The 26,828-nt window shown below is 42.0% G+C and overlaps 1 protein-coding gene across 5 annotated transcripts in view; it reads left to right on the top strand.

Annotated features, from left to right (window-relative positions):
- Positions 1 to 26,828, top strand: part of TENM2 (teneurin transmembrane protein 2) — a 2,740,530-nt gene that overhangs the window by 659,307 nt on the left and 2,054,395 nt on the right. The window contains exon 3 of one of the 5 annotated variants that reach the window (XM_085617841.1): positions 20,626 to 20,715. The exons of the other annotated variants lie outside the window; for them this stretch is intronic. The gene's annotated coding sequence lies outside the window, so the exon portion shown is untranslated. The remainder of the gene's footprint in view (positions 1 to 20,625; positions 20,716 to 26,828) is intronic. 5 annotated transcript variants of the gene reach the window in all.

Consider the following 26,828-nt stretch of genomic DNA (forward strand, 5'->3'; position numbering starts at 1 on the left):
CCTACACTGTAATCCTGAGTATTTCCATAGTGGGGGAGACTGGAATTTAAAACTCTGCAGAGCTGTTGTACACTAGTCCTCAAAACGGCCCCTCTGCTCCTGTGCGCTCGGTGCTACCTGACGCAGGATCTGCAAAGTATGCAGCAGGCATCTTCGCGGCCGAGCAAAGCCGCTAAACAAAAATCACTGAGGTCGCCCCACATGAAAATGCCACTGCAGAGAGTTTGGTGCCTTTATTCGAAGTTTTACAGCACAGCAGGTTAAAAAGCACCATCTGCAATAGTACGAAGCCCAACGCGTTTCAAACAACTGGGTGTCCTTGTTCACGGGCAAAGAACAGGAAATGACAGTCACTAATGTGAAACACCTTGATAAGTACTGCAAGACCCGTCTCTGAGGGCGTATGCCACATGGCATTCTGGCGCTTGTGTATATATATATATATATATATATATATCTATATATCTATATATATATATATATATATATATATGTAACATATTATCAACTGGCAGTCGCCAGTAGATAGTTATAGTTAGGACCTATTTTCCATAGGAAATTCACAACATTCTATTTCTAATAACTTTGGCGCCGGTTGATGAATCTTCGTGAAATTTTAAAAACTCGTGGGGCGCTCTGGTCCGCTCCTATCTTGAATGTTTCAGGGTGATTCTGCAAGCGGGGGCTGAGAAAAAAGGGGGTCCCAAAACGTGTTTTCCCCATGCAATTTTCCATAGGAAACTTTAGCCACAGCTACAGCCCGAACTGCTGAACGGAATGACACCAAATTTGGCAAAGAGGTAGTTCTTGGTTCAGAAAGAATCCTTTTTTTTTTTAAACTGGAAAATCTTAGGAGGATCCGCGGATCCAGCCGCGGGCGGAAAAAAATGAAGCGCGGGCTCCCGCGCTAAGATACTATTTAGCCCCCGGGGGGCCAAGTCCCGGGGGCAATATTTTTAAGTAATGGGGGGCCCAGAGGGGTCCCCCAGCCCTGGGGACCGCCACCCCCGGGGCTCTACTTAATGGTGATTGCGGGGGGCACACTGCCCCCTCAGCCCCAGAGACTGCCACACCCGGGGCCTCTTAGTTTAATGTTGGGGGGCCTCTAAGGCCCCTTCAAGCCCCGGGGACCGCCACCCCCGGGGCTCTACTTAATTGTTATAGCAGAGGGCACACTTTAAATAAGAAAATAACCTGTGTGGGGAGCTCAACTTAATTGTTATAGCGGGGGGCACACTTTTAAAAAGAAAATAACCTCTGTGGGGGGCTCAAGACCACCCACACGCCCCGGGGACCACCACCCCCCGGGGCTCCTCCTGGAGCCTAGTCATGGCCCTGGGGGCCGCCACCCCCCATGGCCGGCTCTTGCAGTGTCCCGGGGTGCCATAGCAAACTTGGTTTGGAATTTGAAAGAGAGAGCAGGGAAATCTGCTCTCTCTTTCAAAATGCAAACCAAATTGCTTTTCCACACAGGGAGCTGTATCTTAGCAGCTCCCCGTGTGGAAAAGCAGTGCCGGCTCCCGAGGGACACGGGGAGCCGGCGGGACCGTGGGGTGATTGGGGACCCCCCCACGGTCCCCAATGGAGAGGGCCAGCCCCAGGGGTCCCCGGGGCTACAAGTGGCCCGGCAGGGGGGCCACACAGCCCCCCTCCCCAAAATGTTATTTAAAAAACAAAACAAAACAAAGGCCGACCCCGGGGGATGGGGTCCCAGGGGCCATAAGTGGCCTGAGGAGGGGGGTAACGCAGCCCCCCTCCTAAAGAATTTTAAAAAAAGGCCATGCCCCGGTGGATCGGGTCCCTGGGGCCGATTAAGGCCTTCGAGAGGGGGGCCGCGCGGCCCCCTTCCAAATGTATTATAATTTATTTTTATTAGGGGCAGGCCCTGGGGGATGGGGTCCCCAGGGCCAATAAATCAGAAAAAGAAGGGGGGGCCACACAGCCCCCTTCTTAAACAAAATAAATAAATAAAAGACCGGCATCGCGCCGGGGCCACGCCCCCTCCTTACAGCACTCTGTAAACGAGCCCCCTGGCGCGTTTTCAGATGTGGAACGAATTCCCCTTGAATACTGGGGGTCCCTGGGGGCCAACTAGCCCACCAGGAACCTCCAGTAAACTCTGTGGCACTTAATGGAGGTAGCTGGTGGGCTAGTTGCACCCCAGGGACCCTAAGGATTCAAGGGCAGTTAATCCCCCAACTTAAAACGTGTCACAGGGCGCGTTTGCACAGTGGTGAAGGGAGGGGGCAGGGCCTGATGAGTTGTAAGTCGGGGAATTAATTCCCCTTCAATACTGAGGGTCCCTGAGGGCCAACTAGCCCAACAGGTATCTCCAGTATGCACCAGGGAGCTGAGTTCCAGACAGGTGTTCTGAGTCCACACCCCTTTTTACACCTCTCTGCAACGCAGCTCTGTGGCGCTTACTGGAGGAACCTAGTGGGCTAGTTGGCCCATAGGGATCCTCAGGATTCAAATGAACTTAATCTCCCAACTAAAAACGCCCACAGGGCGTGTTTACACAGTGGGGAAGGGAGGGGACGGGGCTTGAGGTGACATGTGCAAACACGCCCTGTGGCGCGTTTTAAGATGGGGAATTAATTCCCCTTCAATCGTGAAGGTCCCTGGGGACCTACTAGCCCACCAGGTGCTTCCAGTAAGCGCCACTGCGCTGCGTTACAGAGAGGTGGGCTAGGCCATGCCCCTTTTTACACCTCTCTGCAACGCAGCTCTGTGGCGCTTACTGGAGGTACCTAGTGGGCTAGTTGGACCCTAGGGACCGTCAGGATTCAAGGGGACTTAATCTCCCAACTTAAAACGGCCACAGAGCGTGTTTTCACAGTGGTGAAGGGAGGGGACGGGGCCTGAGGTGATGTGTGCAAACACACCCTGTGGTGCGTTTTAAGAGGTAGTTTTAATCCCTCTGCCTTATTATATACTAGGGGCTTACAAAGGAGGTCATGCTATTCACAGGGGGACCCCAACGCACAGTGTTCCCTAGTGTATGTAGGTGTTTTTACTGTATTCTAAGTGTCTTTTAACATAGCACTGGCTCTAGGACTGGTTAGTCAGACTCAGTTACCACCAGTATCTGTCTGAAAAAGTTGAGGGTACAGGATGATTTTGAAACAAGGCTTCTTTCTGCTCTTCTGTTTGTTCTTTCTACACGTTTTCCTTCTTCCTGCACTTTACTTTGTCTTTGAGGACTTCTGTTGCTTCTTTCTGCATTTCTTTTTTTTCTTTCTTTGCGTTTTTTCTTCTTTGTTCACATGTCCTATCTCTGTAGGCATAGTTAGAAATTAGCATTTAAAAAACCTTAAAAATTAACTGAAAAAAACATAGGTTTCCGGGGCGTTATAGTTAGCTGGACATTTCACTCGTACAAAACCATAGAAATTCCCCCGTTATAGTTAGTTCAACTAACTATAACTTGCGCCCCCACAATGACCTGCATGACGTCACATATTACATCACTCATGACAATCTCAAATGACATCACTGATGACATCACTGATGGCATCATCCAGTGAATGTGGTTTGGTTCGTTATTTAAATATGTATTATATATATATAGCATTTGCATTGAAAAATGAGTGGATATATAAATATCTGGATGGAGGATTTAGTAGCAGTGTGATTTTCTGTTTACTTGACTAATTTATAGTGTCTCACTAAATATATTGGATAGTGACTAAACTGTGTGAATATCTGTATCACTTTGTAAGTTGTTGTGTAAACTGCTACACCAGTTGGTTACTAGCTGCGTGAAAGTCTATATTATTTATTGATTAGTTAACTGAGTATTTGTATGGGAGAGTGAATGTGTGTGTGGTTTCGGTGGGGGGTGTGACTGCCCAAAGATGTGTGAATAGTTGATTCAGTAGGTATATGAAGTTAAAACTACATGTTATAACAGTTGTTTGGGTGAGTGAGTATCTTTAGGGGTGTGGTGATGAGCCAATATATGTCTCAATGGTACATGTCCAACAAACTAGGAAAATAAAAGCCAGTGTATGTGTCAGTTGTTGTATATAAATACGTATACATAAGACTCAGTGATTGTATGAGTGACTGTATGGATAACTGTATAGTTGTAATAGTGATTTTATAACACACTAAGTATGAGCTATTATCTATATGAATAGATGAAGTGGTGTTTTTATAAGTGTATAGCTAAGTAAAAGTAAGTATGATCCATTGCTTGCATAAGTGAGTAGGATGACTTCATAAGTGATTAGGATGTGTGCTGGTGTGTAATGTCGATATAGGCGTATAAGTGATAGTGTTCTATTGATCATTGACAGCATGTATGAGTGAATCTATAGGTAAGTGATTAGATGTGTGTATAGATCTAGGAATCACTGAGTGGGTGTTTAGAAACTTGTATTGGTTTGTCAATGGTTCGAAATCTGGCACTATTTTACAGTGAGTGATGAAAGGTTATACTAGTGTATGATGAGGTGTATCTGATTGTCACATGGATGATGCCATCAGTGATGTCATTTGAGATGTCATCAGTGATGTCACGGACCATGTCATGAATGATGTAAATTGTAACAGTGGATTGCGGGCGCGCGAGATGTAGTTAGTACAACTAACTATATCGGAGGAATTTCAATGGTTTTGTTCGAGTGAAATGTCCAGCTAACTATAACAGCCCTGAAACCTATTGTTTTTTCATTGAATTTCTAAGGTTTTTTAAATGCTAATTCCTAACTATATCAGGCCTGAAACCTATGTTTTTTTCTGTGAATTTCAAAGGTTTTTTAAATGCTAATTCCTAACTATATCAGGCCTGAAACCTATGTTTTTTTCAGTGAATTTCAAAGGTTTTTTTAAATGCTAATTCCTAACTATATCAGGCCTGAAACCTGTGGTTTTTTCAGTGAATTTCAAAGGTTTTGTAAATGACAATTTTTAATGTATTAATTGTTATACTGATTTTTTTTATACTGATTTACTAAATTTTTCAAACTATTTATTTTTAGATATATTTTCTTAATTACATTATACATTACAATACAAAATATACTTTCTCAGAATGAATTACTTTAGTTTAAATACTTGGCAAATAGGCAACAGACTTTTAAGTACAGTAGTTATAGTTGTTGCAATGGACAACACAATTTCAAACACAAAGCAACATTGAGCTCAATGTGAATTTCTAGTTAAATGCAATTAGTTACTTTATGGATTACTCTTCTAACCATAGGACTGGATCCTAGATTCAGTCCTTGTACATCTCCTGTACACAGTTGAGTAAAAGCGTTTTGGAACGGTAGTTATTTTTAAGGAATATTATTGTATTTTAAAAGTTGACACTAAGAACATTTTTCAGATAGAATCACCAATGTTATCCTATGGCAGAAAATTCACTTAGCAGGTGTGTAGTGTTATCGTTACTTTTTCTTACTCCGTGATGGATCCTGGATCCAGCACTGGCCAACCTCCTGTAAACAGTTGAAATAATATGTTTAAGACATACAGAGGATTTTTTAGGAATATTTTTAGTTTGTGAAAATAGACACTTAGAAAATTTTCTGCTGAAAACCACAGAATGGATTCCTATGAAAGGAAATACAAGTTACTGATAAGTACGCTTAGAATTACTTTTCAGGGTCAGTGCTGGGCTAAAAGATGCAGCTCTGGGTTCTCTCCTGATAACACGTGAGTAAATCGGAATTCGTAGTTTGGCTGATTTTAGAGGAATATTTGTACGTTTCAAAAATGGACACAGAAAATTTTCTGGTGAAAACCACACAATTGATTTCTATGGAAGGAAATACAAGTTACTGGTAAGTACGCTTAGAATTACTTTTCAGGGTTAGTGCTGGGCTAAAAGATGCAGCACTGGGTTCTCTCCTGATAACAGGTGAGTAAATCGGAATTCGTACTTCGGCTGATTTTAGAGGAATATTTGTACAATGGTGAAGGAAGGGGGCGGGGCCTGAGGTGATGTGTGTAAACACGCCCTATGGCGCGTTTTAAGTTGGGGAATTAATTCCTCTTCAATCTTGAGGTCCCCTGGGGGCCAACTAGCCCACCAGGTACCTCCAGTATGCGCCAGGGAGCTGCATTGCAGAGAGGTGTTCAGAGGCCACGCCCCTTCTTACAACACTCTGCAACGCAGCTCGGAGGCCCTGTGGCACGTTTTAAGTTGGGGAATTAAATCCTCTTCAATCCCGAGGGTCCCTGGCAGCCAACTAGACCACCAGGTACCTCCAGTATGCGCCAGGGAGCTGCGTTGCAGAGAGGTGTTCAGAGGCCACGCCCCTTTTTTTTTTACAACACTCTGCAACGCAGCTCCGTGGCGCTTAGTGGAGGTACCTGGTGGGCTAGTTGTCCCCTAGGGGACCTCTGGATCAAAGAGGAATGAATTCCCCAACTTAAAATGCGCCACAGGGCATGGTTGCACAGTATCACCTCAGGCCCCGCCCCCTACCTTCATCACTGTGCAAACGCGCCTCGTGGTGCGTTTTAAGTTGGGATATTAAGTCCCCTTGAATCCTGAGGTCCCCTGGCGGCCAACTAGCCCACCAGGTACCTCCAGTAAGCGCCACGGAGCTGCATTGCAGAGAGGTGTAAAAAGGGGCGTGGCCTCATTACACCTCTCTGCAACACAGCCCACTGGTGCATACTGGAGGTTCCTGGTGGGCTAGTTGGCCCCCAGGGACCCCCAGTATTCAAGGGGAATCAGATACCCATCTGCAAACGTGCCAGTGGTGCAAGGAGGGGGCATGGCCTCTGGCCCCATCCCTTTTTTTTTTTTTAGTAGGGGGGCTGTGTAGCCCCCCTTCTTTTTCTAATTTATTGGCCCTGGGGACCCCATCCCCCAGGGCCTGCCCCCAATTTTTTTATTTATAAAAAAAAAAAATCAGGAAGGGGGCCTCCTTGCCCCCCTCCAGAGGCCATAATTTGCCCCGGGGACCCCATCCCCCGGGGCATGGCCTTTTTTTTTCGGAGGGGGCTGCCTTGCCCCCCTCCTGTGTCCCCTTTTGGCCCCGGGGATCCCAACCCCCTGGGCCGTTTTTAAAATGTATTTATTTATTTTATTTTTAGGAGGGGGGCCACATTACTGGCCCCAGGGACCCCATCCCCCGGGGCCTGGCAACCTCGTTGGGGACCGTGGGGGAGTCCCAATCCCCCCACGGTCCCAGCCAGCTCCCGCTTCCTGCGGGGGCCGGCATTGCTTTTCCACATAGGGAGCAGCTAACATGCTGCTCCCCATATGGAAAAGCAATCTGCTTTGCTTCATTGAAGCGAGAGCAGGTTTCCCTGCTCTCGCTTCAATGAAGCAAAGCAGTTTGCAATGACGCGGCTCCCGCCCTGCCATTACAAACAGCAGTGTCCCGGGGTGGGCACTGCAGGAGCTGGCCCTGGGGGGTGGTGGTCCCCAGGGCCATCATTGGCTCCAGGAGGGGGGCCACGCGGCCCCTTCCCACTTTATTTAAAGCACCGGGGGGTGGGGGTCTGTAACAGACCCCCTATCTTAAATATTTAGTCCCCGGGGAGGTGGCGGTCCCCGGGACGTGTCGGGGGGCTAAAGCCCCCCATACAGGTTTTTTTTATTGGAAAAAAACAAGCCCCGGGGGGTGGCGGTCCCCGGGGCTGCGGGGGGCCATGAGCCACCCCGTATACATTGATATAGAGCCCCGAGGGGTGGTGGTCCCCGGGGCTGAGGGGGACTGACAGCCCCCCCATAATTCTGATAAGCCCCGGGGGTGGCAGTCCCCGGGGCTGGGGGACCCCTCAGGGCCCCCCATTATGATAAAGATATTTCCCCCGGGACTTGGCACCCCCAGGGGCTAAATAAAAACTCCTGCCCTTCGTTTTTTTGTTCATCAGCGAAATGCGGGGCACCTACGCGCATCCCGCGATTTAAAAAAAAAAAAAAATGGTTTTTTTTGGCCTTGGGGGTCGTTTTGGGACCCCCTGAGCAGGGCTAGGGGGTCAGGGTGTTTCTACCCTGCCCCCTTGTCGCGTTTTGCGCCTTTTTTTCCGATTTTCTTGTGCCTCGGTTCTACCGAGTCAAAAGATGGCTGCCAACACTTCCTGATTCAGAGTGTTGGCAGCCAATTAGCATTCAGCTCGTGCTCGGGAGGGTTCGGGGAGGGTGCAGGGAGGGTGCGCGGATCCTCCGAGGCCATAGATATCACTAACTTTTTTACCCTAATTTTCTCAGGAACTACTGAACGGATTTACACCATTTAAGCAAAAGGCACGAGTCTGAACTGAGGACTACCTCTTTGCCAAATTTGGTGTAATTCCGTTCAGCAGTTCAGGCTGTAGCTGCGTCAACAGGTCCTATGGGAAAATGCACGGGGAAAACGCGTTTTGGGACCCCCCTTTTTTCTTGGCCCCCGCTTGACGAATCACCGTGAAATTTTCAGGATAGGAGCGGACCAGAGCTGGCCAAAAGTTTCGAAAATTTTGCGAAGATTCGTCAATCTGTGTCAAAGTTATTCCAAATAGAATGTTGCAGATTTCCTATGGAAAATAGGTCCTAACTATAACTACCTACTGGCGACCGCCAGTAGGTAATATATATATATATATATGAAATTGAAAAAATATAGCTTTTATAAATATTAAAATATTAAATTAACATTTAAAAAACCTTTGAAATTCACTGAAAAAACCAGAGGTTTTACAGACGTTATAGTTATTTGGACATTTGACTCATGTAAAACCATAGAAATTCCCCCGTTAAAGTTAGTAGAGCTAACTATAAATCGCGCGCCTGCAATGCACTGCTGATGACGTCACATATTACATCACTCATGACATGGTCAGTGACATCACTGATGACATCTCAAATGACATCACTGATGACATCACTGATGGCATCATCCAGAGAATGTGTGTTTCTGTAAAGTTTAAATATTTTTCATATATATCTATGCCAAGGTGTATTGAAGAATGAGTGAATTTACAAGTGCCTGAAGGGATTATTTATTAGGTGCGTGACTGACTGTATAGGTGAGTGATTGAACGTGTGTTAGTGACTAAATTGTGTGAAAGTCTGTATTAGTCTCTCAGTTGGTGTGTAAGCAATTGCATGGGTTGGTGAGTAGCTACATGAGTGTCTATATGGGTTATTGATTTGTTGTCTGAGTATCTGTACGGGTGCCTGAGTGTCCGTTTGGGTGGTGGATGGGTGTGTGACTCTGTGCATAGATGTCTGAGTGGGTGATTCACTGGTTGTATGGATTCAAAAGTGCATCTGGGAAGGACTGTATGGGTGAGTTAGGGTGTGTTGGTGAGTGAATGAACGTCTCAGTGGTATATATGTGACTAACTACATATTTTTTAAGGCAGTATATGTGTTGGAGTATATAAATGACTATACGTGAGAGTAAGTTATTTGAAGAGTGGGTGTATAAATGAGTGTCTGCTTGTATCAGTGATCGTATAAGACAGTAAGTATGTGTTAGCATCTGCATAAATAAGTGATGTGGTGTGTGTATAAATAACGGAGTTGGTGTGTATAACTGTATACATGAGTAAATGAGTATGTGATTGATTCTTTGCATGACTGACTAGGTGTGTGAGTAACTCTATGGATGAGTGGCGGAGTGTGACTGTATGTATAGGTGTATGAGTGCATATTATAGTACTGTATTGATGAGTAACTGCATGTATAAGTGACTGGATGTGTGTGTGTGACCTAGGAAATAGTCAGTAGTATGTAGTATCTGGCATTGTTGTGTGTGTATGGTTTCAAAAATAGTAGTCTGTATTTTAGAGTGGATGTATCAAAGTTTATATTAGGGCATCAGTATGTGCATCAGATTATCACGTGGATGATGTCATCAGTGATGTCATCATTGATGTCATTTGAGATGTCATGAGTGATGTCACTGACCATGTCATGAGTGATGTAATATGTGACGTCATCAGCAGTGCATTGCGGGCGCTCGAGTTATAGTTAGCTCTACTAACTATAACGGGGGAATTTCTATGGTTTTATATGAGTCAAATGTCCAACTAACTATAACGTCCCTGAAACCTATGGTTTTTTTGTGAATATATAGATATATATATTTATTTTTCTCCTCCCGGCTCGGGTTACAGCCGCCGCAGCTCCAGATCAGAGGGTGCGTCGTCGGAAATGGACCACCCCTGCAAGATCCGATAAAATTTGCAAAGCACCTCGTAAACCAGGCATGACGACGCCGTGTTCTGGCCAAAATACTTTTATTTAAGTCGACTGGTAGGGAAGAGGGTAGAACTAGCAACAGTGGATATTTGCCCACTTGGGCGGTGATAAGTTTATATGTGCATACAGCTAAGGAGGTTAATGATATATGGTCATGATGCGGCAACCTACTTAGGTTCAATTCTTTACAAATATTTCAGTAACAATAATGCGATCAGCATGCATTTATGTGCCGCGCAGGTCCGAGTTTTGCCGATAGCAAAATATGGTATCGTTATTTTGAACAGTTGGTAGATACTAACACACAACTCCACGATCTACACGTATTAGGAAAGGATCGTGTGCTTGAGTGACTTTGATGTTTATATTTAATCAGACATCAGTGAAAGGAAGTAAGGAACAAAATAATGTGTTTTTTAACCTGTATATATAATTGTGCACAATTAGAGCATGCATTTTGAATTGTTGCATTTTATCATGAAATTGGATTGTAAAGATATCTCCTTCACACTGCAATGTTGCGAAAAAACTACCAGTCTTTCGTTTAACACACTATCTTGGTAGCCATGTCATGTGACATGACGTAAGCACTTTAGTTAAAAATGGCTGTTTCAAAGAGGTTAAGTTGTTGGTGAGCAAGCCTGCTGGACAGGCGAAACGCGCCCTACCAGTCGACTTAAATAAACGTATTTTGGCCAGAACACGGCGTCGTCATCCCTTGTTTACGAGGTGCTTTGCAAATATATCCATAGATATATATATATATATATCTGAAGCACTTTCCCGACTCTTCCCACTTCCTAGCCGGTAAAGAGAGAACAGAGAGTCACGGACACCAGTTACTTCGTGGCAGAGATCAGGTCTTTATTTCTCGTTCACAGCTCTGACGCGTTTCGGATAACAACGTATCCTTGTTAACATGCGGAAACGCATTCCGCCTACTGTTTTTATACCAATGTTTATTTGTGTGATGCTATTTTGCAACTGGTGATCTCGTGTCATGTGATAAAAATAGAAAGCACACTTATAGCGCTAGTATTCTTTCTTTGTTTAAACTTATTGCTTTTTGCCCAGAATAGAGAATCATACATTTTTGGTGGCCACATTATTGTTTTTTATATAACAATCAATTATTGTATTACAAAGAATTTAGCACAAATATAAATACCTGCATAAATGCATGATACATTTCACATTATTCCATAGATAGACTCAAATGTTGACATTGTGTTATAGTGTGAAAAACAGGGAGAATAATTCCTATACCATCTGTTCTGTCTATTTCCTCATAGTACCATTTACAATAAATATGGCAATGATTATTTGTATATTGAGGTTCACTATGAATTATAAGAATAATGATGCAATTGCTAGTAAGATCATCGAAAAAGATTCATAAATATTGGTGCATTTATCCAAAAAACTTGAACATAGACTGACCACCATAATTCTTGTGCAAAACTATGCATTTGTGTAAACAATTAGAAGCACCCATATCTACTTGTATGTTGTGCTAGAAAGTGCAAAGCGCTGTGTTTAAAGTGCCAAAATTATGTGCAAATGGTGCAGGTTATTAGTCCATCTAAAAGTAAGTGTTTCAGGAATTTAAAAACAGGGAAGGGGGATTGTCAGCTGAGGATAATTGGGTTAATTACTGATGTGTATATTGTAACTGTGGGATGCATTATAAAAAGTTATGAAGATCTTCAGTGTTATTTAACCCATTGGGATGTTTGCTGTCAAGTTCAACGATCATTTTTGACTCCAATTGCCGTAAGGATCTTTCCCGGTTACCCCCTCTGGGGGGATTTGGGACGGCTGCAATTACAAAGTATTTCAGGCATTTAAGGTCGTTACAATGCACTGCTTTGAAGTGTAGTGCGACTGGGTACGCCGTGTCATTGATGACAATTGCACGCAAATGTTGAAGGATTCTGACATGCACCTGCAATTTTGTACTGCCTACATATTTGAGGCCGCAGGTGCATGTCAGAACATACACGGCGTACTCGGTTTTGCAGTTGTAACTGCCCTTGATCTTATATTCAGTGGGGCTGAAGGGAGTCATGTATTTGGTAGTGGTTTCTCCAAATCTACATGCTCGACATGAGGAACATTTGAAAAACCCCTGTCTTGGTTGCAGCCAAGTTGACTTTTTAGCTGTCATCTCGGGGCTTTTTTTCACTATTTGAGTTCTCATGGATATGCCTTTTCTGAATGTGATGGTAGGGTTATTGGAGAGATCTGGGGCTAGGACAGCGTCTGTCAAGATGATCGGCCAATTGCATTTTATTATGGACCTGATCTGTCGTTCCTGTTGGGTAAATGTAAGAATGAGTCTAGGCGTGTTGGCTTAATGCGTTTGCCCAATTTTACTGTCGTTGAATTCTAGCAGAGAATCTCTGGATCTTTGAGCTACCTTGGCTACTGCCTGATTTAGAGTAGATATACTGTATCCTCTTTGTTTGAATTTCTGGAGAGCCTCACTAGTGCATTTCTCCTGTTGTTCTGTGGTGCTACATATTCTTTTTAACCTAAGTAATTCACCATAGGGTATACTTTGCATTAGGTGTCGTGGATGGGCACTTGACGCATGAAGCGTCAAGTTTCCTGCTGTCTCCTTTCTGTGTAGGGGAATGTTTATCTTGCCCTCATAGATATATAAATATATATATATATATATATATATATATATATATATATAGATATAGATAGATATATATCAACTCCACCTTCCGTAGTGCCAGCCGTCACTACCAAAGACACGGACACATATATGCTGGTGCAGAAGATAGTGCTCAGTTTATTTCTCCACAAACATGATTCGGTTCAGACGCGTTTCGACCGACACTGCGGTCTTGATCACATGACTAGTTTGAACTTAACGTGAATATTTAAAGGTGCCAGGCACCCAATTACGTACTTTCCTATAGACATAAACAAAATACTAAAGCCCAGCTGTTGTTACAAATCTTATCGAAATATACACGGACCAATCACATCAACATGTATACAAAATATGTCCAGAATTAAAATATACATTAAAAAGCATTGTCTTGTAGACTCATTCTAGTCCAGATTAAAACTACGATTAACAAAAAAATATAAATGCCTAATGGTGTTCGCATCTTGCTATATATATCATAAAGCTAAGATACAAATAAAGTGCCTGCACTGCGTAAAAGTGAAAATTGCAATGGATAGAAATTACTCCCATACATGGGAAAACAATCCTCACTAACAATGTGCAAAAAACGCAAATCATGTGCAAATCTGGCAAATTTTCAATGTCTGTGCAAATACAGCAAAATGTGCAAATCTGCAATATAATGTGCAAAAATTGCAAAACATCAAATTGAAATTTATAAACATCGTAGAAAAAGGGACTGGAATTGCATATGAAAATATCTGGATAGATGTAAAAAAATACTGAGCCACATTATGTCATGCTAAGGAAAACGTACTGGGTATCACATATAAGCAGCATAAAAATACAAGGTCATACTCCAAAAAACAAATTAACATAAATGTTAGCCTAGAGGCAGCTGTGTTACTTAATCACCCATATCCTTATTAGAAAATATATACTGTAATAGAAAAGAGTTTTTCAATGTATAAAGATCACATATTCATAAAATCCATGGAAAAGAGGACATCAAAAATATACGTGCAAATCTGAGCTTGTATACGACGGAAATAAAAACTACCTAGATTGTTTGGCTATATCTCATACTATTGTTTCTTTGTATTCAAAATAACATATCTGTTCATAAAAAATGGTGTAGATCTTCCCCATTGTTCAAACCACCTGGTATACGTGTATCCAACTCTAGTATGTACTTGCATTCCAGTTGCCTCAGAGCTTTTCCCGGTTACCTCCTCTCTTTAGTTTAGGTACAGAGTCTATGATGTAATAGCGCAAGCAGCTCAGATTGTTATTATGGCAAGCTTTAAAATGCCTCGCTACCGGGTAAGTTGGATCCGAATTAACTATAGCTCTTATGTGCTGTAAAATTCTGTTGTATGCTTGCAGTTTTGTGCTCCCAACATACTTAAGTTCGCATGTGCATTGCAATACATATACCACATAGTCAGTACGACATGTATAGTGTCCTTTCAAGCTTCTAGGATTATCGCTGGAAGGTGTGGTATATTGGCTAGTATTTATTCCTAATTTGCATGCTCTACAGGAGGAGCATTTAAAAAATCCTTTCAAGGGGGTTAACCGGGTACCACTGACAGATATTTCCAGACTGCTGGATACTAGTTCGTCCCTCATTGAAAATGCTCGCCTGTATGTGATAGTAGGATTGTTGGGAAGCACTGCTTTAAGAGTAGGATCTGTTAACACAATGGGCCACTCATTACAGATAATACTCTTAATCTTTTTAGCCTGTCTACTGTAGGTAGTAATAAGTCTCATTTCGTTTTCCATGGTGTCTTTGTCAGGGATATTATCAGTGGACCCTAAAGTTTCCTGATTTGTTATATTTTTAGATACCAATTGTTCATCTCTATTCCTGAGGTTCGCTTTTATCATTGCGCTAGTCAGTCTTTTTTCCTCATATCCTCGCGCCAGTAGCCTATTTTTGGCAACCAGCTGATGTTTATCGCGCGCTGCTGTTGTGCTACATGCTCTATGGATGCGCAGAAATTCCCCATATGGTATACTACTTATTGTGTGTTGCGGGTGGAAACTCTCTGCATGCAACACTGTATTCCCTGATGTGCTCTTACGAAATAGACTAGTCTCCAAATTCCCGTCTTTCAAATTCGCCGCTACATCTCGGAAGTTAACTCTACAAGTGCTCACCTCAGCTGAAAACTCCAGATTCAAATCATTGTCATTAATATCATTGACAAAACCAAGTGCCTCTTGTTTAGTTCCTTTCCAAATTACGAAAATGTCGTCTATATATCGCCACCATGATATAATATTAGTGGACCACTGTTCCACATGACGGGTCATGAGGACATGCTTCTCCCACCAGCCAACATGCAAACATGCATAGCTGGGAGAGAAGCATGCCCCCATAGCCACGCCTCTCAGCTGTTGGAATGTCTCATTATTGAATTGGAACATGTTGTTACTTAAACAGATACGGATCATATTCAACAGCATGGCATTGTGCTTGTAAAATTCGATATTTCTTTCTCCCAAAAAATGCTCTATAGCCCTCAAACCATCATTATGTGCTATACTAGTATACAATGCTGTGATGTCCATAGTCATTAAAATAACATCAGGAGGTAGGGTGGTGTTGTTGAGTTTGTGCAGGAAGTCCATGGTATCTCTTATGTAACTTGGCAACTCCACTACCAAACCTTGAAGGAAAAAGTCAATATATTTGGAGGTATTTTCAAACATGCCGTTGATTGCTGACACTATGGGCCGTCCTGGAATAGGCATAACTACCTTGTGCACTTTAGGGATAAAATAGATGCTTGGTAGCACAGGATATTCTTTATACAGAAATTTCAATTCCTCTTTCGTTAGCAGACCCTCTTTGTGCCATACATGTAGCTCATCTTTATATTGCTTGTGTGTGTTGGCAATCAACGTTCTAGGAATCCTACGATAACACTCAGTATTCTCTAAGTGGCGATAGGCTTCCTCTTTATATTCCTTTTTGCCCCACAGAACCACATTGCCACCTTTGTCCGATTTGTTAATAATGACATTGTTATTCTCCCTTAATTTGGACATCAATTTGAAATATTCTTTAAATTTCTGCGCAGGTTTTCTCTTGTTGACTTGGGTCTGATGCTGTAGCTTTTTTAATTCATCCGTGATGCGATCATGATATACATCTATTGCATCACGTGGCATGGTTGGCATAAAGGTAGATACTGGTTTGAAGGGACTTTTGCAAGCTTTAGAAATATTGATCCCTTCAATGTCGGCCACCTCTTGCGTAGCAACTTCAGTTTCCTGACTCCTACCAAGTGCATTTAAGATGTTGATCGCTTGCATATCAGATACCACCAGTCCCTTGGTTTTCCTGTCAGCCATTGGTATGCTCCTTGTACTCATATCTAATTCATCCTCCTTGTTGGCCTCATCACTAAGTTTGTTTTTAATAGTGAAGTACTTTTTCAGTTTAATCTTCCTGATGAATTTAAAAACATCAACTCTTGTGTGCACATAATTAAAGTTACTCTCTGGGCAGAAAGAAAGGCCCAATGATAGCAATTGTTTTTCAGCCGCATTCAATTCAACATCCGTAATGTTAACAATGGTATTGTCACTTACTTTCTGTGTTGCCTCCATTGTTGTCGCTGTTGATTTTGACCTTTTGCACTTCCTTCTTTGCCGCCTTCTGGCATTCCGCTTTTGGCGGGTTGTAATTGTTGTTGTCGTGGGCGTAGCGTTTGTTTGCGTTGCATGCGAACATAATCCAATTCTTCTGCCAAAGTTAAAAGCCCTAAATCCCCCGCTTCGTTGCCTGAGCTTGTGTTATCAGAATCCACCTCACTGGTGGTTGCGCTAGTCATAGCGCTCGTATCTATAGACATATTGGAGATTCTATCTTCATTGATCTCAGGTTCGTTGCTCCGAGGAGGCATAGTTGCTGACATAGTTTTTTGCTGTTCTTTTTGATTTTTACGTAACTTGTCAAATTTGCGGGCAAAAGTAAACACCTGCCCTTGTTCATAATCGCCTTTGTCACGGGCAAACTTGTATGCCTTCCTCGTTTTAATGACCAGTTCCTGTTTCTTAATGCGCTCCTTCATTTCATTAATGTTCTTGTCAATGAAATCTTTGCTCGCAAGGTACTCTGGTTTACTGAGTTCTGTTTGAATTCGGTCTATTTCCTCCATGTTTGCTGCTCTATCAACTTTAGCGTATTTAATTAAGAGGCATACCAGTCTCATAGATGCTTCTAAGTTGCTCTCCGCCCACTCTTTAAGAAGCATGGGGTTTGGGCTATCAAAACTTGGCGCCAACATTATTCTTAGCCCCCTTGGTATTCGACCCACTTCGTGATATTTTTCTAATGAAGTGATCTCCCACCATTTTGTCATCTCACTGCGGCTGTGCTTCTCCAAAGATTTCAACAAACTTTTGACATCCACATTTTCCGAATTTTCCTTAGTGTTAATTTTACCACCCTGTTTCATTACGGGTAAATTTAAGAACCGCTCCTCTGCTGCCATCTCACGTTCTCTAATAGTATCACTCGACATATTTCACCGATGTTTGTGTCTTTTAAAGTCTATTACGAGAACTGCCTGTTATTGTATATAGACAGTCAACCAGCTCCTCACACCTGCTGCATGACACGAAACTGAACTTACTCCGTGCACGTCGGCGAAGAACCAGGTCCTCCGACTTGTATTTCTTCACCGTCTTGCCTCGCTGTCAGTATCTCAATGCTGGATGCAGGGGGCCAACTTGTAAATTGCTCATAGGTGAGCACAACTTTAACTCGACTCCGATTCCGTCGGCCTGCTTAAAGTGAGGGGTCCGTGTTGCCGAGAAGACGTCGATTCCTCGTACACATCAACTCCACCTTCCGTAGTGCCAGCCGGCACTACCAAAGACACGGACACATATATTGTGGTGCAGAAAATAGTGCTCAGTTTATTTCTCCACAAACATGATTCGGTTCAGACGCGTTTCGACCGACACTGCGGTCTTGATCACATGACTAGTTTGAACTGAACGTGATTATTTAAAGGTGCCGTGCACCCAATTACGTACTTTCCTATAGACATAAACAAAATACTAAAGCCCAGCTGTTGTTCCAAATCTTATCGAAATATACACGGACCAATCACATCAACATGTATACAAAATATGTCCAAAATTAAAATATACATTAAAAAGCATTGTCTTGTAGACTCATTCTAGTCCAGATTAAAACTACGATTAACAAAAAAATATAAATGCCTAATGCTGTTCGCATCTTGCTATATATATCATAAAGCTAAGATACAAATAAAGTGCCTGCACTGCGTAAAAGTGCAAATTGCAATGGATAGAAATTACTCCCATACATGGGAAAACAATCCTCACTAACACTGTGCAAAAAACGCAAATCATGTGCAAATCTGGCAAATTTTCAATGTGTATATATATATATATATAATATACATGCACATATATATAATATACATGCACATATATCATTAAGTAAGAAGAAAGTGGGAAACCCAATCTAGCCTTGGAGGCTTGGGAAATGCAACTATTATTATAAGGTAACTGCGCCTACAAGGGATTTCATTTAGAGAAACTTTTTTAAACCAGTTAAACAGATAACTTGGTTGTTAAGCCCCTTATTGGTGGCTAACATATGAATAATCTAAACATCAATTCGCTCATTTACATCACGATAAATCAACTGTAAACAATTTCAAACACGGATGTGAGTTTTTCAAATGATGTACTTATTTAATGTGAACAGACAAAGGAAAGAGGTACAGAGATATATTGACAAAACACAGTGACCGAGATATGATGAATCATATACAAAAAATGGAACCTACCAGTCATTAGTGTAAACATCTATTCCAGAGTGTTATTGTGACGGAAAATGAATCTGAAACAAACAGAAACCAATTCCTTGAGTAATGTATTTCTGGGGGAAAATAGATGAGCTTGTCGACGTTTCGGTCTTGGTGGCATATATGTCTATTAGACCATCTTCAGGATGAGGAAAAGAGAGTTATAATTGACCCTTATGTCTGGTCAAACAATTGTATAGAACAGATGAATCACAAAAGTTAAAAGCTTCCAGGTCAAAGACACAGGAATAGAAGTTTATTCAACGGCTTGGTAAGTGTCCAAGCAAACAAATCAGTCTTGAAGAAGCTGTCCAAAGGATCTGCTACCCGTGACACTCTTTTCCATCAGGCGACACGTATGGGACTATGCTCCTCCGGGATACCGTTGTGTCTACAGACGGCATGTATCATTAAGGCATTTAGTTCCAGTGAGGTCATTGTGGAGATCACATTTGCATTTGGTTGTGTCCAAATTATGTCGGACTACCTTTCAGAACTTAGTGGTGTACTCAGCCAGGATTTTCTTTCTGCCTGGAGACCCCAACACTCACCTCTCCTCACTTGTTTGTAAAGGGAGGTGGGATGTATGCTCCCATATACTGGGTACTATTCTAAAGAGCCCTACAACCCAAAGAATAATTTGAAGCAATTTTACATATTTAGCATTCAGTTTGGAGATAATATGCTGGCAATACAAGAGTGAAACCAGATTAGAGAAGAGGGAACATTTGCAAATTGTTTGTGATAACATTGTAGAGAAATATGTGAGTTCCCAAAGGACATATTTAGTTAGTATGTAGACTAAACAAATCTGAGGTAAATGCCTCTCATTACCTACACTTTAATGGCATGTTTTCCTAATGGGAGTTATTCAGTAAGGAAACAAATTAAACACTACAGATATCAATTAGTGGTCATGAATCGCTACTAAAAATTAATTGATTCAAGCTTCCTCTACTAGACCTGACATCAAAAAAATGTTGTACTGTTTCCAGCCCAAGGTTAAGCATTGTATACTACACATGTAGGTTTTCCATTGTTCTGTTGTTTTTATTTCTGTGGTAGTGTCAATTATTAGAATGCATGTGTTTTGTAGTTTATTGTTTTAAACATACACATTGTTGTTATATTGATGATTACTAGACTAAGAAAATCAAGTTTAGTATTTCATTGTTTTCAAAACCATCATGTTTTTCATTTACATCTTTTATAACTGTAATATTTGCTATAGCTTTATTTACATGTGAAACCTGTTACTCTATGATCGTCTAGCTGTGATATCTGTACAGCAAGAAAACATTATTCTAACATGTTTTCTATCCCCCACTGCAGAAACCTTTAGCATAAACACAGTATTTAAAACCCAGTTATTTAATGCTCCTACGGCAGAGCAGTGAAAAGGCATATTTTAGTTTTCAGTGCCCTGAGCCTGTAACCGATGCTCTGGTGGATGCTGATTCCAGAGATACAAAGGCGGAGATGAAATGGCAATTAATGGCCTACCATATTGCCCACCTGCCCCATCTTATCTTGAGTCTCTGTAGAGCTGAGCGATGGAGTGTAATGCAAGTGACTCGCTTAGGCCGCTTCTGCTTTCCTAATGAGCAATGGGTCTACAAAGCTCCACTGCTGAGAGGGAATGGCAAGGCAGAGTTAATGTGCCTTTGCAGGCACACTGTCAGCTTTTTGTTCCGAATATGAGATTGGCAAAAGGGGCCTAGGGTGTGGAAGAGGAAGATGAATCAGTCAGTTGCCATGAGTGTGGTAGTTCTGGGACCCCACAGAGTGGGCAAACAAAGGGGTGCATTACCAGAATGGTGGAGGTGGTTGGCAAAACATCAGGTATATTTGATTAGTATACTATACAGTGTAAAATGAAAGTCTCTGGCTCACTATGTAGCTCAGAATGGATAAACATCTTTCTTTGTTAACAAATTTTCCCTGTACATTTTCTTTGATAGACCTTAATCTCTATGCATGTGACAAACTACAGATTGGAGCTACATACAGTCATACTTTAGGGTAACAAAGAGACCTTCAGTTTCAAAGAGGTAAGACTGGCTGCCTTATGTTGTTCATAGAAGAAGCCTAATGTAAATATGTATAGTTTCTTGGGCTCCACAGTGACCGCGGTAGAACTGACTCCCCTGTTAGTAAATTAAGTCCCATACTTCAGGCTGATGAGGGCATCTTCATTTTTTATCAAATGTAATGTTTGTATAAAATGTAAAGTGACCACAAATGTAGCCCTTTTTGGACATTTGCATAAATGACTTCCAATTAAGCGGTTTGCGAACATTACTGGTGCATCTGCTGTTAGTCTTAAGAATAAAATGTATGTTAACATTTACCTCAAAGCTTGAATATAATGAGCAAACGGAAGATACTCCAACCTACCACTACTTAAAGGCCTATTTTAGAAGGGAAATTATTCCCCAGCCTCATTGAATGATCGCCTGAATTTTTTAGGTGTATTCGGCACTGGTAAGCAATATGCATCTACAGGAGAGAGTACTAAATTTTTAGATCCCTTTCACCAGAGCATTAGCTAACAGAAAAATCACGTTCATTATACATTAAAATGAGAAGTTGATAGGGACCAGATTTTTTATAGCATTGCTTGACTTTAGTGCAGGAATGTAAAAACTGTCCGCCAATTGTCACACATTTTGAAACAAAACTAATTTTAAAACTGAAAAGTGTTTCTAACAGTGGCATAGATTAAAGACCTGAAAAAGGTATAACAAAATATAAGCCAAGTACTGATGTCTGTTTGTCCGGAATACAGTTTTGATGTGTGTTATGTATACATTCATCTCGATGTTCTCTAACATTCAAGGGAGCAAAAAGACTAAGGGGCTTATCACAAGTTCAGTGGTCCATCAGACCGCTGAAGCCATGGTGGTGGTTTCTGGACCAACAGACTGGACGTACTCCCGCAGTATATATGCTTATAGCAGGGGGACCACCAGAAGCGGTGAGTGGCCATAATATGCTGGCAGTGATGCTGCAGCACCACCAAGCATATCATGAGTTTCCTCACCACCACAGTTTTCATGGCGGTGAGCCTGCCATGAAAACTGGGGCAGTGAGGAAACAAAGGGGGCTGTTTCCTCAGGACAATGGGATGCCTGCAGGGGAGCAAAATGTATTCCCCCCGGGATGTATTCAACATCTTTCCTTCATGGCATGGACTGCACAATCCATGCCATGCAGGAACGGCCTTTGGTGCTCCTATTGTGGTGCCATTTCAGTGGGCACTGCCATGGGACTGCAAAAGCACTTCCCACCGGACACAAGGAACCTTGTAATCTGGTGGATGGAATCAGTACCGCTTTGGCAGTGTGAAAGTTTGGCACTGGCATGGCGGCCCGCTACCACACTGCCAATGTCGTAATTGGGCCCTTAGGTTTTTTATATATGGTGGTTGACATTTCGATCATAAACTTTAAGGAAATAAATACTTCTCACTGTACATAAAACAAAAATTGCACGTCTTCTCAGAGTTCAGTGACCTTTTGAAATGCAAAAGGTTAAACTAACATTATAGTTAGATATGATAATAAGACCTTAGCCTGTGTTAAAAAAAAACTCTAGGAAGTCAATGAAAAGAAACCAAAGTTTAAAGTGATGTTATAGTTAGGTAAAAGTGAAGCAAGCTTCCCTGTCTTGGATTTTGAGAATAAGGTGCACTTTGGGATTGTATACAGTAGGGCAAACAGGAACCGCTGCAAAAGTAGGTAGTGTTGTGCCTGAAAACATTTACCTCGTTGGTTAGAGAAGAGCCCACAGCCACCACTACTCACTAGCTAGTGTCAGTAATTAATGTGGGAACATGGACTTCATTAATGCATTAGCCCCCCTTCTGTGTGGCAACAGGGACATAAGCTGCACAATGCCATTTTTGTGAAGTGCCTAGCTAACCAGTGGCAACTGCCTTGGAATGGACCCTGCTGTTTGCCTCTGCCTGACTCACACAGTGTTTCTGAATTCCTTCCCTGAGGATGTGGGGTCCTTAGAAGTGCAGTTCTGTGATAGTTTGGGTACTTTTGGAAACATTTCCTCTGGAGCTTCGTTAGGACCCACCTGAAAAAGACAAAGAGCGGCTATCGGGCTACAACTATCTGGGGCTAATATTCTTTGTGTTCAAGAAACACATATTGAGGGGTCACAAATTCATTTGCTTCACAAATTGGGTTTTAAACTGATTACAGCCACAACACAAGGGGTTGGGACCAAGGGTGTCGCTATTCTGGGGAAGGCAGGTATGGTGCAATTTATTCGATCTATGTCTGATAAATATGGTCGCTGGACTATTACAGGGTGCTAGCTGTACAATGGGGGTAAAATGACAATTTGTACAATATATAGCAACATTAGCGATGACCCCGAAGTCCTGGATCACATATCTAATGAACTTGTCCATTGGTCACTCCCTGTAATAATCTGTGGGGATTTTAATATAAATTTACCTAGCGATTGGTCAGAGGAGTCTGGATTCGAGTACAAAGGCAGAAAGCCAAAAGTCTTTCTAGCTCTTAAAAACTTATGCCTAACTCATGGTCTCATAGACAGCTGGCAGGCGGAATATCCGAACGATTCAGGTTTTACGTATTATTCCTACCCACATGCACGTCCTGCAAGGCTGGATTATTTTCTGGTTTCTAGTATTCTAGCTGCTAGCTGTTCTATTGAAAAATTACCAAGGGTACTCTCCGACCATAATCCCCTTCTCTTAACTATCGAAATTGGACCAATAAGACATAACACTAAAACATGGACGTTTGAAAGAGCATTATTAACAAACGAGGCGTACTGTCAGTCTATGCGACAGTGGATCCCTAGATTCCTAGAAGCAAATACAGGTAGTGAACCAATTGAGATCGTTTGGGACACCCTTAAAGCTGGAATCAGAGGTGAAACACTTTAGATTCTCATTGAATGCTAATAAAAAAGCAAAGCAAGAAATGAAGATACTTCAGAATAACATAGCTATTGCAGAAGGAGGGTTAATTAAAGTCATCCAGGAGGGAAGAGACACTGAAAATGAGCTAAGACAGATTTAAATCGCTAAAACGGTGTTATAGACATACTAACGGTAAGAGCTATCGATAGAGCCACAGCAAATAAGGAAAAGGTCTACAAATTGAATTAACAGGTTGGACATCAACTAGCAGTACGCGCCCAAGAACTTAACACTGCTAATTTTATTAAGATGATTCGTGATCCAGAAGTAGTGTTAATGGCAGATCCTGATGCAATTAGAACCGCCTTTCACAAATATTACCAGGCTCTATACAGTAAAAATGACATACAATTGGACGCAATTAAAAAATATATCAATCAAGATAGCTCAATGAGTTTAGAAAGTAGTGATGCAGAAAATATGGATGCCATCCCACAATGGGAGGAAATTTTCTCACTTTAAATAGCCTTGCTTCTGGTAAAGCGGCGGGTATGGACGGGATTCCCACTGAATTTTATGTCAAATTCTTCCCCCAAGTGAAAAATATATTATCAGAGTTGGTTACACATATATTTCTATGGGGACGACCCCCTGGGTCATGGTCATTGGCCAAAATTGTAGTTTTTCTAAAAAAACAAAGATCCTACAGAACTTGGGTCGTACCGCCCTATTACGTTGGAGGTGGAGGAGTGTGGCTCAATGGTTAGAGCGGCAGACCCTGAAGCAGAGTTCTGGCCAGGGACCAGGGTTCGATTCCTGCCTCGGCGGGGCTCGGGCTCAATTTCCTCAGACCTGTCTATTCTCGCCTCGGTGCCTATTCTAATCACGGGCCCCACGCTGCAACTCTGGGCAATAGCTTGCTTAGCCTCCACACCGGCCCCAACAGCGCTAAGGATGCCTGGCTTCACCCTGGGGGTGCCCAGGAGTGGACACTTCACAGGGAAAGCCAGGAGGGGTTCCACAGCGGTATGAGTATCAGCGCCAGGAAACCGCAAAGGCGACACCGCAAGGTGGCCGTCTGGTGACAGTGCGCTCTATAAGTACCTTGACATTTACATTTACATTTACGTTAATAACTAGTGACTCCAAAATCTACGCTAAGTTACTAGCCGCACGATTAGCTCTGAATATACACAAAATCGTATCAGCTCGTCAACATGGGTTTATCCTGGGTAGAGATACCACCGATCATATCCAGAGAGTAATTTCATTGTTTGACTGGTGTGAAATTTCAGGAGACCCTATGGCACTTATACTTTTAGATGCCGTAAAGGCCTTCGATAGGGTCTCATGGAAATATTTGTGGATAGCCATGGCTAGATGTGGTATCGGGGATCCTTTTATTACAGCCGTACAGATTTTGTACAAGGATCCGTCTGCCATGGTGAATGGGTCAATATCAGAACCATTATCTATCACCAGAGGTACAAGGCAGGGGTGTCCGTGTTTGCCCCTTCTATTTGCTATATATATCGACCAATTTATCCGAAGATTAGATAACAATCCTTTGATCCCACCTATCTGGATAAGAGGCCAGGCTACAAAAACACTAACATACGTGGATGACATCGCGTTGGTTACCAGCGACCCAGTGAACTCAGTCATGGCGAATGATGAAGAAGCTAATATCTTTGGTCAGATTTCCGGTTATAAACTAAATCAAACTAAAACTCAGATCGTCCTCAACAGTAAAATTGAAATGACTGATACACGAGTAACCGAGAAAGCTATATATCAAGGCGTGAGTATAAGGGCCAAAATAGAGAATTTAGTTAATGATAATATCGCTCCATTAATGCAACGTACAAAAAAGGATATGATAAGGTGTAACAATCTTCATCTATCTATCAGGGGCCGGTGCAACTTGATAAAAATGCTTTTTCTGCCTAGATTTTTATATTTTTTCAGATCAATTTGTTTGGAATTTCCACCACAATTATTTAAAGATATGGATAATATGTTTTCTAGATTCGTATGGGGGTATAAGAAACCACGAAGAGACCTACGAAATATTACCCTCTCTAAAGATAGAGGGGCCTTGACACTGCCTAATTTTAAATTATATTATTGGGCTACCATATTAAAATACTGTATCAAGCTACTATTTACTATAGCCCCCAGTAGTGAAGGGGATATTCCAACACCACAAGAGCTTTTACTAGGAAATGAATCTAGAGGTTGCTTATGGTGTCATCTCAATGACTGTTATTTCAAAAAAGTGAAATTTAGGTCTATATTTGGTATCTTTAAGACTTGGAATTCCGTGAGAAAACTTACCAGTATTGGATGACTATCTTATTACACCCCAATCCATAAAGATAGTCATCTTCCTGGGGTTTTCAACGATTCATGCATGGCAAGATGGGTACAGAATGGGACCACACAACTAGGATGTTTTTATACGATATTAGGAATCAAATCTTTTGGGGAATTACAGATGGAATATAATTTAGATCAACGGGATTTCTTTAAATTTTTGCAAGTTCGGGATTTTCTTTTAAAAAGGGAGGGGGTGTTATCATTCCAAAAGGTTCAGTTAATGGAGATTTTGTCTAAGAAAACTAATGTCAAAATAGGAGAAATTTATGAACAACTGATCCTTTGGTACCCCGATGACCTGGACAAATATATAACTAAATGGCAGGCTAAACCCGGTGTTTTGACTGAAATGGTCCATCAATCCTTCTTATTATATCAGTCTATTCTAATGTATTCTAAGCTGCAGGCTCAATTTTATAAAACTTTTTTCTTCCTATACTATACTCCCTATAAGATCGCTAAATGGGGGACAGGGAAGGGAACCACATGCCCTAGATGTGACCTAGTCGAAGCCGGCATCATTCACATATTTGCCACTTGCACTAAATTAACATCAGTAGTGACCGATATCTCAGCCTTTCTCTTGGAAGCATTTAATACAAGAATAGAAATCTATGTCGAAGAGATTATGTTAGGTGTAGCCAATATTCCAAGACCCAAATTTATGCAAGGGCTGTTATTTGTTGCTTTGGCTGTCTTTAGAATATGTATTGCGTCAGCATGGCTCGATACAAATGCGCCAGTTTTTCAACAATGGAGATCTCGTTAGTTGGCCGCCTGTAGTTTAGAGGTAGCGATCTACAAAAAAAGGGCCACTGCAAGCGCAAAAAAGGACTGGCAATATGGGATCCTGTTTTGCAATGGTTACAGAGACAGAGG

The sequence above is a fragment of the Triturus cristatus genome, chromosome 7 (genome assembly GCF_964204655.1).
Source record: "Triturus cristatus chromosome 7, aTriCri1.1, whole genome shotgun sequence".
Classification (NCBI taxonomy): Eukaryota; Metazoa; Chordata; class Amphibia; order Caudata; family Salamandridae; genus Triturus; species Triturus cristatus.